Here is a 14,134-nt window from a genome sequence, read left to right on the forward strand (position 1 = left end):
GTGGAAGATTGTTAGGATTAGTGCCCTTAAATCCTGTTGTATGATGCTATGTATGATATCATGTATGACATTATGTATGACATGATGTATGACTTAATATTGTGATTGATAAAGCTATTTTATTATGATCTAAAATAATTGTAACATGAATATGAGACATTATCATATAGTCCATGAGATGCATTGTATGTGATTTATGTGAAAAGTCACAGAAGATGTAAATCACAAGTTCTTTGTAAACTCAGAATTTATAGTTCATAGTCGGTGATGAAATTGGACATTTCATCTGCGAAGATTATAACATATCAACTAAGATGATTTGTCTTGATTATGGAAGTGGAGACTTCTAGTTGATATGTTGATACGTTTTAAGAGTTAAGACATATTGAACAGGACTGCTGTGAGATTTATTATTCTCCTAACGATTGTCAAATTAATAATAAATCTCACAACTTCTATTTACATGAACTCTTAATCCTAAGAGAATAATGAACCTGATCATGAGGTGTAGGTTGCTTTGATATATCAGGAGTGAGATCTAAAGTGACGGTCAAAACCTCAGTATGTTGGGTAGCCACATTTAGTGTTGATGGAACATATATTCTCAAGATGGAATTCGTATTCTCTTGATGGAGATATAAAATATTCCCTTGATATAAATTTAATGGGTTCAGTTATTCAGAGAGTTAGGCCTAACCACTTTAGTAAGAAATTACTAAAATATATATTTATGAAATTGAATTTTATAAATATATAATGAATAATTTTAAAGGATTAAACTGGATACTCAAAGATAAGATGTAGTCATTTACAAAGTGGCAGTCTACATTTATAACTTTGTGTTACTACGAATATTTTATGAAGGGGTTATATGTATAATAAAGTCTTGGGATATAATTTATTAATAAGGCCTAGAGTGCAATTATATTTATATAGTAGTATTAAATATAATTAATGGTAACTTTGAACTTGTCAAGAGTTGATGGAAAAGCCCAAGGCCCATTGGAGCTAGTGTCTTATTGGTCCCTTTTGGTCCCACTCCAAGCCACACACTAAAGCCCAATTGAAAATGCCTAATAGGCCAGCCCAATTAGATAATCAGTTAGTTATAAAGGGAAAAACATACAGAAATTTTATTATTAGTGAAATAAGAAACGGTGTGTGAGAGAGTGTGAGACACACTTTCATTCTTCCTTGAAATTTGATTAAGAAACCAAACATCTTGGGCGTAAAGTGGAATTGGAGTGAAGATTAAAAGTGTTCCCAAGTGCTTCTAATCTTTGTTTTGAATTTTTTTCACACCAAGGTACGCTATCTTGTTCTTAAATTCTAAAATTTACATAGTGCACGTTATCAATCATAAATGAAATAGATCCTTGTTTGTTGCTTCCACTATGTGTTTTGTATGAGATACAAAACCAGATTTTTTCCTTCACAAGAAATAGCTAACAATGAACAACATAAACTTGATTAACATATGACATAGCTTTTGGCTTCTAACTTGAATTACCACCATTCTTAATAGGTCCAAACTTCTTGAACTCATTCTCTAGTAGGGAAGGTGTGACATTCAAAGGGAGGCCTTTTTTTGTAGATGGAATAATCTTTGGCTGGCCATAAAACGCAAAGTATACATATTAACTAGATTACACCCATGCAAAGTAAACAACAACAATCATGATGCAGATCATAATGTGAGTTAACTAGTAGAAATAAAAGTTAACAATAACAAACTGCACACCTTCATAATCCTTAGTACTACTATTTTCATTAGCATTTGTGCTGGAAACCGGTGTCCCAGATTATGCTCCAACATCCAAGCCTCTCCTTGGCAATATGTGATAGCAAGATCTTTATCATAATGCAAGGATGGTTCTGTGCATCAGTTGGGATTTATAGAGAAACATAAATATAATGCTACCAGTTGGGATTAAAATGAGAAACACAATATGAGTATAATGTTTGTAGAATCCACATGTTGTATGAGAGAGATTCATAGATCATCTCCTACAATGCGTTGGTTTTACAACTGTTAGGATAGAGGAGATGTAATCTAAAAATTAAACAGATTTGAACATTTAAGCTATGAATCCGGTAAAATTTGGTTTCCAAACCCATGACAATTGTATAGGGCTGTATCTTAATTGCATTTACTAAAAAGAAATAGTCAAGAAGTCTGGTGCCAGAGCATGCCTAAATTGTTCAGAGAAAATATAATCTATTCTAAATAAACAGTATTTCATACAAGTATACCAGACCCTTGGTTTTTTTTTTTTTTATAACTTTTATCAGAGTTTTAATGTTCTTGAAACAATATAGGTAAATAATGATACTGCACAGCTAATAAGAAGAGGTTACTTCAAGTTTGACAAATATATATATATATATATATATATATATATATATATATATATATATATATATATATAACTTACAGCAGTTGTAAGGAGGTCATCATTCCAAGCTAGTAATGTTCCATTGAAATTGTTTGAGCTAACACTTCTGTAACATTATAGAAAATTTTACGATTAATATAAGTTCTAATATATGGATTCGGAAAAGAATTAACAAAAAGAAATCATAAATAAAGGGAAAAGTTTAAACCCACTATCTTTCAACTAAAGTATTTTATGACAAACATTTGAGCAGGGCAATCATATCATAAGAAGTCAACCAATGTAATATGAATAAATACAATATAAACCAAAAGAAACAAGTTCTCGCAGTTTCATTCAATAGTTTAGGGACTTCAGGCCCTTAAAATGTTGTCAGGAGATGAATCAAAATGAAGCTATACGTGCATTGCAAAATGCAGGGATATATATTCCATACCCAAGCAGAAGATTAGTAAGGACCATGACAGGAGATGCTGTGTGCACCCCAACTTTGGACCGCTTGCACTCTTTCAAGAGTGATGCTTGAAGCTGCCTTAGGCCACACTTTGTGGACCCATAGCTACAAGTTGAAGGATATAAAATAATGAAAATCGTTCTGAGTCACCAACAACTTGGAATAGTACAAACTTCCATGAATCATTGAATAATGATTAGCAAAAACCACATGACATACCTCTGCTCACTAGAGAATAAACTAAATCCCCATAGTACTAAAAATTGTGGCCCCCCTTATCCTGGTTCTTCATCACACGCATGGCTTCTCGAGTGCAGAGTAGAGAACCAACCATGTTTGCTGAGACAACCTACCATGAAACAAAGTGGTACTCCGCAAATCAGTTGCTTCTTTGAGTGCAATGTGTATACTATTTTGATGTATTGGTAGTACCCTATTATCTATTGAATGAATCTCAACCACAAGAGAGCCCGATTAATCACAAATCTAAAACCAAAATCAATCCAAAAAGACTTATTATTTCCTTTCGCATCAGCCTGCTAAATTAATTGAATATAGAATTACAAAAAGACCTATTTATAATTAAAAAATTGCAAAAAGACTTACCATTTTTACTAACTTATATGAAATGATTTAGGGAACATCAGTACTCTATCTATGGCTGGTTGAAATGTTGACAGCCTAGAGTTATAAAGATATAAACATTGAGAAGTTTTTTTTTTTTTGGGGGGGGGATAGGTAAGAGAACTTTATTAATAGGAGAGAAGCACACAAACTATTCCTATGGTACACAGGACATGTACCAAAGGAAACAAGACATTAAGTAAAAAACACAAATCTAAAAATTTCCAAAAAAAGGGGATGTGACCGCTCATTGCCCTCATCCAATCAGACAGAGTAAGCAAGAAAAACCGTTTCAGTTCAATGATGGAAAGTTCCTCCCCATTGAAAGTTCTAAGATTTTTTTTCTCACAAAATTGTCCAAATGATGCATTGGGGAATTGCTCCCAAATAACTGCTGCCCAACACCTGCCACCCACCCCTCTATTCCAACAAGCTAGTAGATCCACGCGTGTGGGTCCCACATCATGTCAGTGAGACACCTGTCTCACCTAATACCTTCTCCGCTCAAGAAACCTCAAAGAGGATAAACACAAATGTCCACAAATTATATGCATAAGAGCAGCAAAGGAACAAGTGACTCACTGATTCCCAACTATTCTTGCACATGCAACATCTGTTGACAATGTAAATATTCCTCCTCAAATTAACCAAAGTGAGAATCTTTCCCCTAGCCTGGCCAAGTAAAAAGAGCCACTTTAGAAGGAACTTTCCCCTCCGAATACTTTTCCAAGGGAAGGCATGACTTCCTCCGGTAGTTAGGGCTCTATAATAAGATTTTAACTTCGAAAGATCCATTCTTTGCAAGCTTCCACACCATTTTATCAACCCCATTCCGATCAATATTAGTGGAATACAATAAAGCAAAGAAAGATTGTAAACTCTCCAACTTCCAATCCTGGATAGAATGAGTAAAATGAATATCCCAATGAATAAACCCATTCTGTCCACCCAAAACATCAGCTAAAATTGCATCCTTCCTTTGAGCAATCCTATACAACATGTGCAAAGACGTTTGGAGAGGAACTTCGCTGCACCACATGTCATCCCAAAAATGAATAAGGGAGCCACTTACCACCTCAAACCGTACACTAAGAAGCTTTTATTTTTATTTTTTGAGAAGATTTAAGGAGATATCCTTTTAGAGGAAATTTGGCATTTAGCATTATTTTAACAACTATTTAATTTGTTGTCAAGTTTGCAAACTAGCATCTTAAGGCTCTGAAACTCGAGTTCAGTGAAGGAACTTGAGTCTCTAATCCTTGAGTTCAAAGTTGTGGATGAAAAAATCTACGTGATACTTGAGTTTTGTTGAAGAAAGATCTAGGTTTGTGTGTGCTAGGTTTGTTCTTGTCGTGGGTCTCTTTCACTCTACATGCTCTATGGAACTCAAGTCTCTACATGTGGATTATTTATCTACATCAGCTTGGAACTCGAGTCTCAAAGGCTCGAGTTTCTTCACTGAACTTGAGTCTCAAAGGCTCGAGATACTAATTTGCTAAAATGTTTCGAAAATATGCCAACTATCGAAATAGTTGCTAAAATAATGATTAAATGGAAAATTTGATCTATCCTTGAAAGGTAGAAAGGATAATGTGGCTTCTTACTTGCCTTGAAACTTTGCCAATTCCAATCCCATCATAAATCTCATTACTTAAACATTACATAATAGTTAGTGCCATTATTCTATTCTAAGGCAGTCTCCTCACACCCCACAATGAGCCCACCAACTGGCCCAAAAGCCATTGATCGATGTTAGCGATGGGCTATTTGTCGGCATTGTTTGCTCTACCCATCACCTTGATAGGTTCAATTTGGTTTCCTAAGAAACTAATCACATACAGGGGTAAAATTTAAATTCTGAAATTTCAGGGTGTAAAGTCTTAACACACTCAAACTTTAGGGGTGTAGTTTGCAATTTAGCCAAGACTTAAAATCAGAAGCTTTGTAACTTAACTAGCCATAGCATCCAAATTGTAACTATCAAATTATAAAAAAGAGAGGATATAGTTTTATATAGAAGTTCATAAAAAAAAATGTTAAAGGTAATTTTTCACTACTTTTTAACATTTTTTTTTTTAATGATTAGACCTACCATCGACACTACTATTGTGAACCAACCAAAAAAATCAAGAAACCATCCAACGGACAGGAAGATTGTACCTCTCCAAGCCTTTAAGCTGGGGGTTTAAGGAGGAGATTCAGGTTTCAAGCGACCAAAATACAATAATCTACTATACACAGAAGAATCATAGCAATCCATGTACAAAAAAGTTTCCTCTCTTTGGAGAACTCCTATGCAAGAAAATGAGAATGAAAAAGTTGACTAAAATGAATGATCAAAGTCCTATTTATAAACATATATGCACTAGTTCTAAACAAGTGCGGAGCCAATAGACACTCAATTTTGAAAAGGAAAATGCACCGTAAGCATAAATAAATAAATAAAAATGATGGAACCAACTTGTTGCAGGTGGACAGCTTGTATGGGAAGAGGGAAAGAAATATTAATAAAATTATTAATTATTGTTGTTTAGTTGTTTCATCACTTTTTTGTCTTTTATAAACTATAATTTGTAATATTGTTGTTTCATTAATTATAAAATTATTAATTGTTATTTAGCCTAGAGTAACATAATTTAATTTGTTTGTCTTTTATAATTTATTAATAAATTAAATTATTAATTATTGTGTATTAGTTACTTCCTCCAATTAATTATTAGTTAATTAAATGATTGTTTATTAATTATTAGTTGCACTATTGCACTAGCAAACAGCCACACCCCATTCACCCCAATTCAACAGGCCCCAATGCCCCATGGCCCCAATCACAAGACTAGAGTCAATCAGATAAAACCAATTAATTGTATTTCACCAAAAGAAACCAACACCAACACAGACAATTAATTTATCTCACCACACCAACATCAACACCAACAGATAACTCCAAAAACAGTGCAAATATAAATAAAAATTTATAAAGTATACTAACCAAAAGGCAAAAGCAAACAAATGACAATCACAGTTCTCAGTTCAAAGTCTTAAAAGAGAGTGAGAGAGAGAGAGAGTCTCATTTTTTCACTTTCATTCTTCCCTCTTCACTTTTCAGATAAAGAGCAGAGAGACTGAGACAGAGTCACAGAGATGAAATACCTAAGGGGCGGCGTTGTCGGGCACAGTGGCGAGGCGAGGTGAGGAATTGAGGAAGATTGATCGGGCAAGCGGGGCAGCACATCGAGATGTAGCTTCTGTTTGAATGGGAGATCGAGTTTGAGCCGGCCCGATCTGGCGATCTCCTACTCCGTCGTCCGTTCCGTTGGTTGTTGCATCTGTGAAGTGTGAAGTGTTTGGCCTGATCTGATTTCAGTATATTAGGTTAGGTTCTTTTATTTTTATTTTTTTTGGAGAATCCGTGGGTTACTAGGTTTGATACCATCTGTTGGGCTTGTCGTCCGTTGTTTTTTTTCAAGAATCCGTGGGCCTGCCACTTGCTCTGTTACACTTTTCTTTTTTTTTTTCTTTTTTTTTTTTTCTTTTTTTTTCAGATTTTAGGTAAATTTTTTTTTGGCTTTTTTTTTTTGCTAAACAAATAATTTTTTTTTAGGGTGTTCCTACCTTTGATTGAGGGTGTTCCTAATTTTTTTTTAAGGATAAATAAATAATTTTTTTAAATTATTATATATTAAAAAAAAAATTTAGTTCCGGGTGTTCCTGGGAACACCCTGAAATGTACGTGGCGCTGCCACTGACTCAAACAATATTTCAAAGGTAAATTATTACCTTTGCAGCTAACCATAAAATCACAGATGAAACCCACTGGTAAAATCATCTGAATGGGATTCCTGATAATTTGCATTGAAAGTTGAATTTTTAAAAGTTAACACTTATCTCAATAGCCTAAGGCCCTAAGCTGTTAAATAACAGAATATGTAATCTGTTAAATTTTAGTTTAAGAAGAAATATGTTATAACTAATAACCTGTCTAGAATGATGATAAATCCCGGCAAACGGGATGATATTGCCACAAACAGACCTAGTGAATTTATTAATTTATATATTTTTTATTAACATAGCAACATGTTGTCATTACAAGGACTTGGTCTTGCAAGGTGATATCCGGTATGTATAACTCAGTCAACCATGGCTCATTGAATCATTTTCCTATTTTGAATCATCTCATTTGGTTAAGTGAATGACTGCCCATTTGGAAGCAACCAAATAGTGAATACTATAACTTAAGTTTACTGAAGATATGGAGCAAAAACTGTCATAACTTCCTTGTAAACAGGCTTATTAAAATCCACTGCCTGCACAGAATGGAAAAAAGACCATGTATGTAAACCAACAATACCAAAATACCAATTCCAGCCGTTTTTGAACCAGTAAAGAAAAGTAAAAAGATACCGTCTACCCACAAGTTCAACTATTTGTTCTGGAGATATCCAAGACCACTCGCCAAACTAAGCTTTCTCAGTCCCATCACCCAACAGATTGATTTCTTCATCCTTCCCAGTGAATTTAAGAAGAAACCTGAAAGGGCTTGCAAGTTTGACGAAGTTATAAAATCTGAATTGAGAAAACTGAATGACTCAATTAATTATTGTTTGTGTACAAAGGTATATATACCTGTACTGAAAGATAATAAACAGAACTAACAAAAACTAATTAACTAACTTTCCCTCCAGAAAATGAACTGACAGCTGTAATCCACTATCTATAAACTAACTCCTAAACTACAAGTAGTTTTACAACAAAATACTAAACGGCCTGTAGCTCTGTAACTTGTTTCTTCTTCTTATCCTCTGTTTCTGCATTAGTTGTTATATTTGATGGCTTGGATTATTATTGTGCACCACGTCGCTTGGGATAATTGCCCATTGAATTCCCAACCCGGCTTAGATATCCAAGTTCAACTTGGAATTAATGTTTTGGACCTCACGTGCTCAATGTATATTGACTGGTTTGGAATAGTAGTAGCAGTAGATGTAGGCTATTGCCGAACCACATAAATCTTGGTGTTTTGTGTCTATTTTCTTTTGGATTTATTTTCTTTGTTCCAATTATTTGTTTGGAGATTTTTCTCAAGCCTAAAATATTTTCACAATTAATCTTGGTAATTTGAGCTTTTCACTATTTTACAACAGTAGTAGCAGTAGCTTCTGCAGTGACTTTCCTCTTAGCTTTCTCCTGTTTAGATGAGACTTCCTTAGATTCATCCCTATTGCTTTCACAGAAGTTAAATACAAATTTACACTCACAAGCATGTACATCTATGGAGACAAATTTAATTCTGAAATTACTTGCGCATCCAAATTACTATATTCTACGTGCCCCCAACCAAAAAAATCTGTAATTTTGTACCCTAGATTAGGTTATGTTAGGTTGAATACATCCAATGGTTACAAGTTGATATTTCAGTTGTCTTGGGTTTGATAAACTAATCCTCAGCTTGGTTAATTCCCTAAACTGAAATTGACCTAGTCTAGACTCAGTTGCAGCCTTTCACCATATATACCACATCTAACTATGTATGGCTGTATCATATGCTCACCACTTCTGTGCTTGACCCTTCCACTCTGATCCCCACTGATGCTTAAGCTTTTCCCTGACTTCAGGTAGGAAGTCATATGTCAACCAATAAGGTTGAAACCCAACTCAAGCTTTAACTTATTGCTAACAATGGAATTGATTAAAATAACAAGCATGAGTTGATAGACAACCGTGGAGCATGAGTCCTAAAATTACTGACAGACTTTTTTTTTTTTTAACTTAGGCTACATTGCTGTTTTTAGCCCACGTACAAAAAAGAAAAAGAAAAGGAGGACATGGCACTTCTGCCCCCTCACAAAAATAAGAACCCCAATAAACCTAGATGCCATGGCACTTCTGCCCCCCATAAAAAACACACATAGAGCAGAGTGGATATTAAAGATTGGCATACCTTCAAAAACCAAGTATTACAGTCTCTCTCTCTCTCTCTCTCTCTCTCTCTCTCTCTGCGAATTAAGAAAAGCGAAAACTGCAGAATGGTAGATCATCAAGTCAATTCTGATTTCAAGTCTGGAAGTTAATGGCACTTCTCGGGTAAATACAAACTATTGTAATAAATCTTGGTTCTAAAATAAGGTAAAACCTCTATTTAAGTATAACGATATATCTGCAATATTTTTAGCTTCTGACTTTGGTTTTGTGTAACTCATGTGTCAAGCTCAAGGTAGGGTAAGATTTATCAATTCTGTGGTCAGCGGCAAGTATGCTGACTTTGACAAAACAATGACGCCAAGTTTGGTTGGCCATCATCTGTAAAAGTTATGGATCTACATAATCTTAAAGAAATGAATGAAGAAAACATGGGAAAACTAGCTACTTGATGGATGTGTGATGGCCAATAACCCTAGTTCATGTTCAACTCATCTCTCCTATATTTACTTTCCTTTTTTCTTTCTATGCGCTTTTAGGTGTATTCTGACTCCAAATACAAACAAAAATGTGACATTTTAGCCACTTTTCAGAATTCTTGACCTAAGTCACCAAACCAGTCATTATACACAGCTTGGTAAGATTGACGTGGGACAGAGGTGGTGATACTAAATCTAATGCATGAGTTTCTGGAAAGCATTTGTTGTAGTGTTTAGGAAGACCTAGGATTAGGGTTTTAAAGTGGAAAAGGCTGGAAACAAAGATTTGTAACATGATGGGTATGCTCTGAAGCTCAAACAGGTAATTTAATGAGATCAGATCCGATGTGGGGCTGCAAACAGTAAATCAGAACTCTACAAGATCTGGTTTTATGGGCTTGGAGGCTAATAAAAGGTGGGTGGTGCTAGGCTTTTAATTATAATCTATAAAGTTCAGGGTTCTAAGAGTGAGGAATCAAGGTCTGGATGCAACGTTTCAACTTTCAATTTGCAGAAAACAAAGAGAAAAGCTTCTAGGAATCAAAGCTTCTAGGAAGAAGGGTTGCATCACATAAACTTAAGAGCATACTTACTACAATATTCTAACACAACTTGTTCTGTGCATTGAATAAATACTGTAACATCAATATATGTAGCTAGCCAGCTAAACATAACCCTATCAGGCTCCGGGCTTGACTATTAACTAATTCCAAATGATTTTTAGAACCCACAGATAAAGCCTAACAACATATGAAAACCCATCATAAGACTCAACCAACAAAAAGTTCTACCCATACCCTGAAACCTGAAAATTACAAAACACCTAAGACTTCAAAAAAAATAAAATAAAAATAACACTAATTTATACTAAACCAGCAACTTTCTAATGTAAAGAAACACCCAAAAAACGACTCAGCAATATCTAATGAAGCCTAGAGAAGTGTGCTCCTTAGGCCCTTAGACCATATTTTTGAAGAATAATTTTGATCTTTATATTGCTCTTTCAAAGATGTTGGATCAATCTCACACTCCACAGACACAGAAATACACAACTAAGCCTTAAGCCCTACTAATTGGAATTGGCTACATGAGTCCTCTTTTGCTGTTCAAGTTAGCTAGGGTGCACAAACACCTATGGGATAGATAATTGAGTATACCTTGCCAAGTCAAGTAGTAAAGATGCTAAACAGAAATATATCCCACTTTCCTTTTTAAGTTTTAATAAAAAAAAAAACAATTAAGTTCTCTGTTTTTCAGCCAAAGGCAACCATGTCCTTTCACATGCTTGGTTGAGTATGCAAGAGGAGAAGATTTCAGTTTTCCCCTTTTGTGGTGTGTGTGTTGGGGTGGGGGGGGGGGGTGTGGTAAGGTATTGAAGGTTCTGAATCGAAGGAGATCAGTCATGCAAAGTAGTTATAATACCATACAGTGGAGTTTTAAAAAAAGAAAAATTAAAGAAGGTTAACAAACCAGATACTTTCCAGACAATGAAGATCCGTTCAGGAATAGTTATGCCTTCCTTATTTTAATTATCCTCCATCAAAGCTGATCAATTTCTTAAAATCTAAGAATAAAAGACATTCAATTCAGATCTCCAAAGGAAAGCATCAACAGCTTTATTAAGCAATTCTACTGTAGTCCACACTTTCCTCAAGCAAAGTCTATAAGCATCCCAAAAAAATGGTAATTTAAGGAAGAAAAGTCCAAATTTCATACCTCTGCAGTAACTTCTGCTGAACTAACTCCTGTCTCTTGTTTCTCAAAAAAAAAAAAAAAAAATCCTATCTGTTATCTTAATTCCCTGATGGCTGCACTTCTAGGATCTTCACCCTCATCGACACCACCCTATTAAATTAAAATGTACAAAATACCAATAATAATCTCATATAAAAGAATTATATCATGAATAGAAGGAAATACATTTAGTAAAAACTACTATAACTTTTAATTACTATAAGTTCTACTAGTTCAACAACCACAATCACAAATCACTAAAATCTTAATACCTAAATCGATGATGCTTTCTCCCATCACATATTCAATGGAAGACAGAATGAGAAGTTTTGGTTTCAGATCTCCAAAATTACTATAACTATCTACAGACAGGCTCACTTCCATCCAGAAAACAGTTATGTATCTCCAGTGACAAATGCCTTGAAGTGGTTGCTTAAATCAAGCAATGAAAATTGGAGATATAGTCTCAAGAGATTATCACAGTACATGTAACAGCCCCGAATTTCCAATAATTGTGCAATTCTAAAATTCTAATACTAACCTAGCACTGAGTTCAAGAAACCAAAAGAACAGCTACCACTGCAAAATCAATTAACAAGTTTATAATGAATTCTGAAAAAAAAATGATTAAACAAATATATAATATGACAGAGTTTTGGAAATTTGCAGTTACAAAATGTAAAATAACAAACTAAATAGCATATGAAAAGCATTAGAAACTTCAAAAGTAGAATCCTAATAATCACGTCTGAAAGTTCTTTCTCAAGCATAAAATTCTATATTACTTTTATCATTTGAACAGTTCTGAATGGAGAAATTTTAAATTTTTTGTCACATATCAAAAAATTACAAAAGCAGGTATGGCCCTTATATAAATGCAATTCCACAAAAAATTGAATGAATAGTAATTACACCTTAAAAAACGGTTACAAATTGATATTTCAGTTGTCCTGGGTTTGATAGACTAATCCTCAACTTGGTTAATTCCCTAAACTAAATCTGACCTAATCTAGACTCAGTTGCAGCCCTTCACCATATATACCACATCTAACAATGTATGGCTATATCATATGCTCACCACTTCAGTGCTTGACCCTTCTAGTCTGATCCCCACTAATGTTTAAGCTTTTCCCTGACTTCAGGTGGGAAGTCATATGTCAACCAATAAGGTACCTGCATGTGAAAGTGAAACATACTGGAATGGAATTGTAAGATTAAAATGTGATCCAAAGTCACTGATTTTATAAAGTGCATAACGCATATCTGTCAAAGCTTTAACTTATTGCTAACAATGGAATTGTTAGATTAAAATATCATGCATGAGTTGATAGACAACCGTGAAGCATTAGTATTAAAAATACTGACAAGACTTTTTTTTCCTTAGGCTAGGTCTTTTTCTTTTTTTACTAATAAAAAAAAAAAAAAAAAAAGTATCCCACGAAAAAGAAGAAAGAAAAAAAAGGAGGACAATGAGAATTAAAGGGAAACCTCACAAAAATAAGAACCCCAATAAACCTTAGATGCCATGGCACTTCTGCCCCTCATAAAATTATACACAGAGCAGAGTGGATAGTTTTGCAGAACTTGTGGAACTTCTGAATTCTGATAGAATTTGCTCCTTGAGGCTGACTGGATACTCGAAGACATCATTCTCATTAGGGATAGTTTTGTTTATTTATTTATTATTTTTTATTACTTTTCACATTAAACGTGCTCCCTTCACTTTGGCTAGAGATGCAAAAGAGGAAGAAGAGGTCATTGTTTAGTTTAACGAAATGCTCCTCTTTTCTCTTCTCCATTGTACAACATGATTTTTCATAAATAAACTGCTAAAAAAAAAAGTAAACGTTCTTAAGGTCATTTTTTGGAATTTTCAAATGTGTAAAGTTACCATTTTGCCCTTGGTTGAAACATGATGAAACAAAAGGAATGAAGGGTTGCAAAATGGGGTGTTTATTATGCTTGTTTCTAGTGGACGCCTATTAGGGTCCACTCAACTTTGCTAGAGTGGGCTTGTCTCCGCTCAATCCTTGCTTGAGCAAAACAAATAGAGCATCAAAAATAAACTTTATGTCTCCAATCAACATTTAAAGAATGTCGATTAATTGCACATACAAAGGCTTTGCTTAAGTGAGCCACTACAAAATTCAATTTTCATTTAAAAATTCTCTTCATCTTTTTACTTTTCAATATAAGATTACTTACACATGTTACAACCAACATTTGTATATACCAATATACATGCAGTTGAGGTAATACTATTTTCAAAACCCTATGGGTAAATAATGGTATGACTAAATTGCAAATTGCATCCTTAAAGTGTGGGATAATTTTAATTTTTCCCCTCATTTTTAAATTTTAGTTTACTTCCCCAATTGTTAGATAAAGTTTGTTAAAAAAAAAACTCTTCTATGTACAATGTTGATGTGTCCATTAAGGACCACTTAAGCGTGTTACATGTGCAATTTGCCTAATGAAATCATGTCAGTCAATTTAATTATTCCATGTAAGTAAAAAATCTAAAACCAAAA

This window comes from Castanea sativa, chromosome 11, assembly GCF_040712315.1.
Source record: "Castanea sativa cultivar Marrone di Chiusa Pesio chromosome 11, ASM4071231v1".
Classification (NCBI taxonomy): domain Eukaryota; kingdom Viridiplantae; phylum Streptophyta; class Magnoliopsida; order Fagales; family Fagaceae; genus Castanea; species Castanea sativa.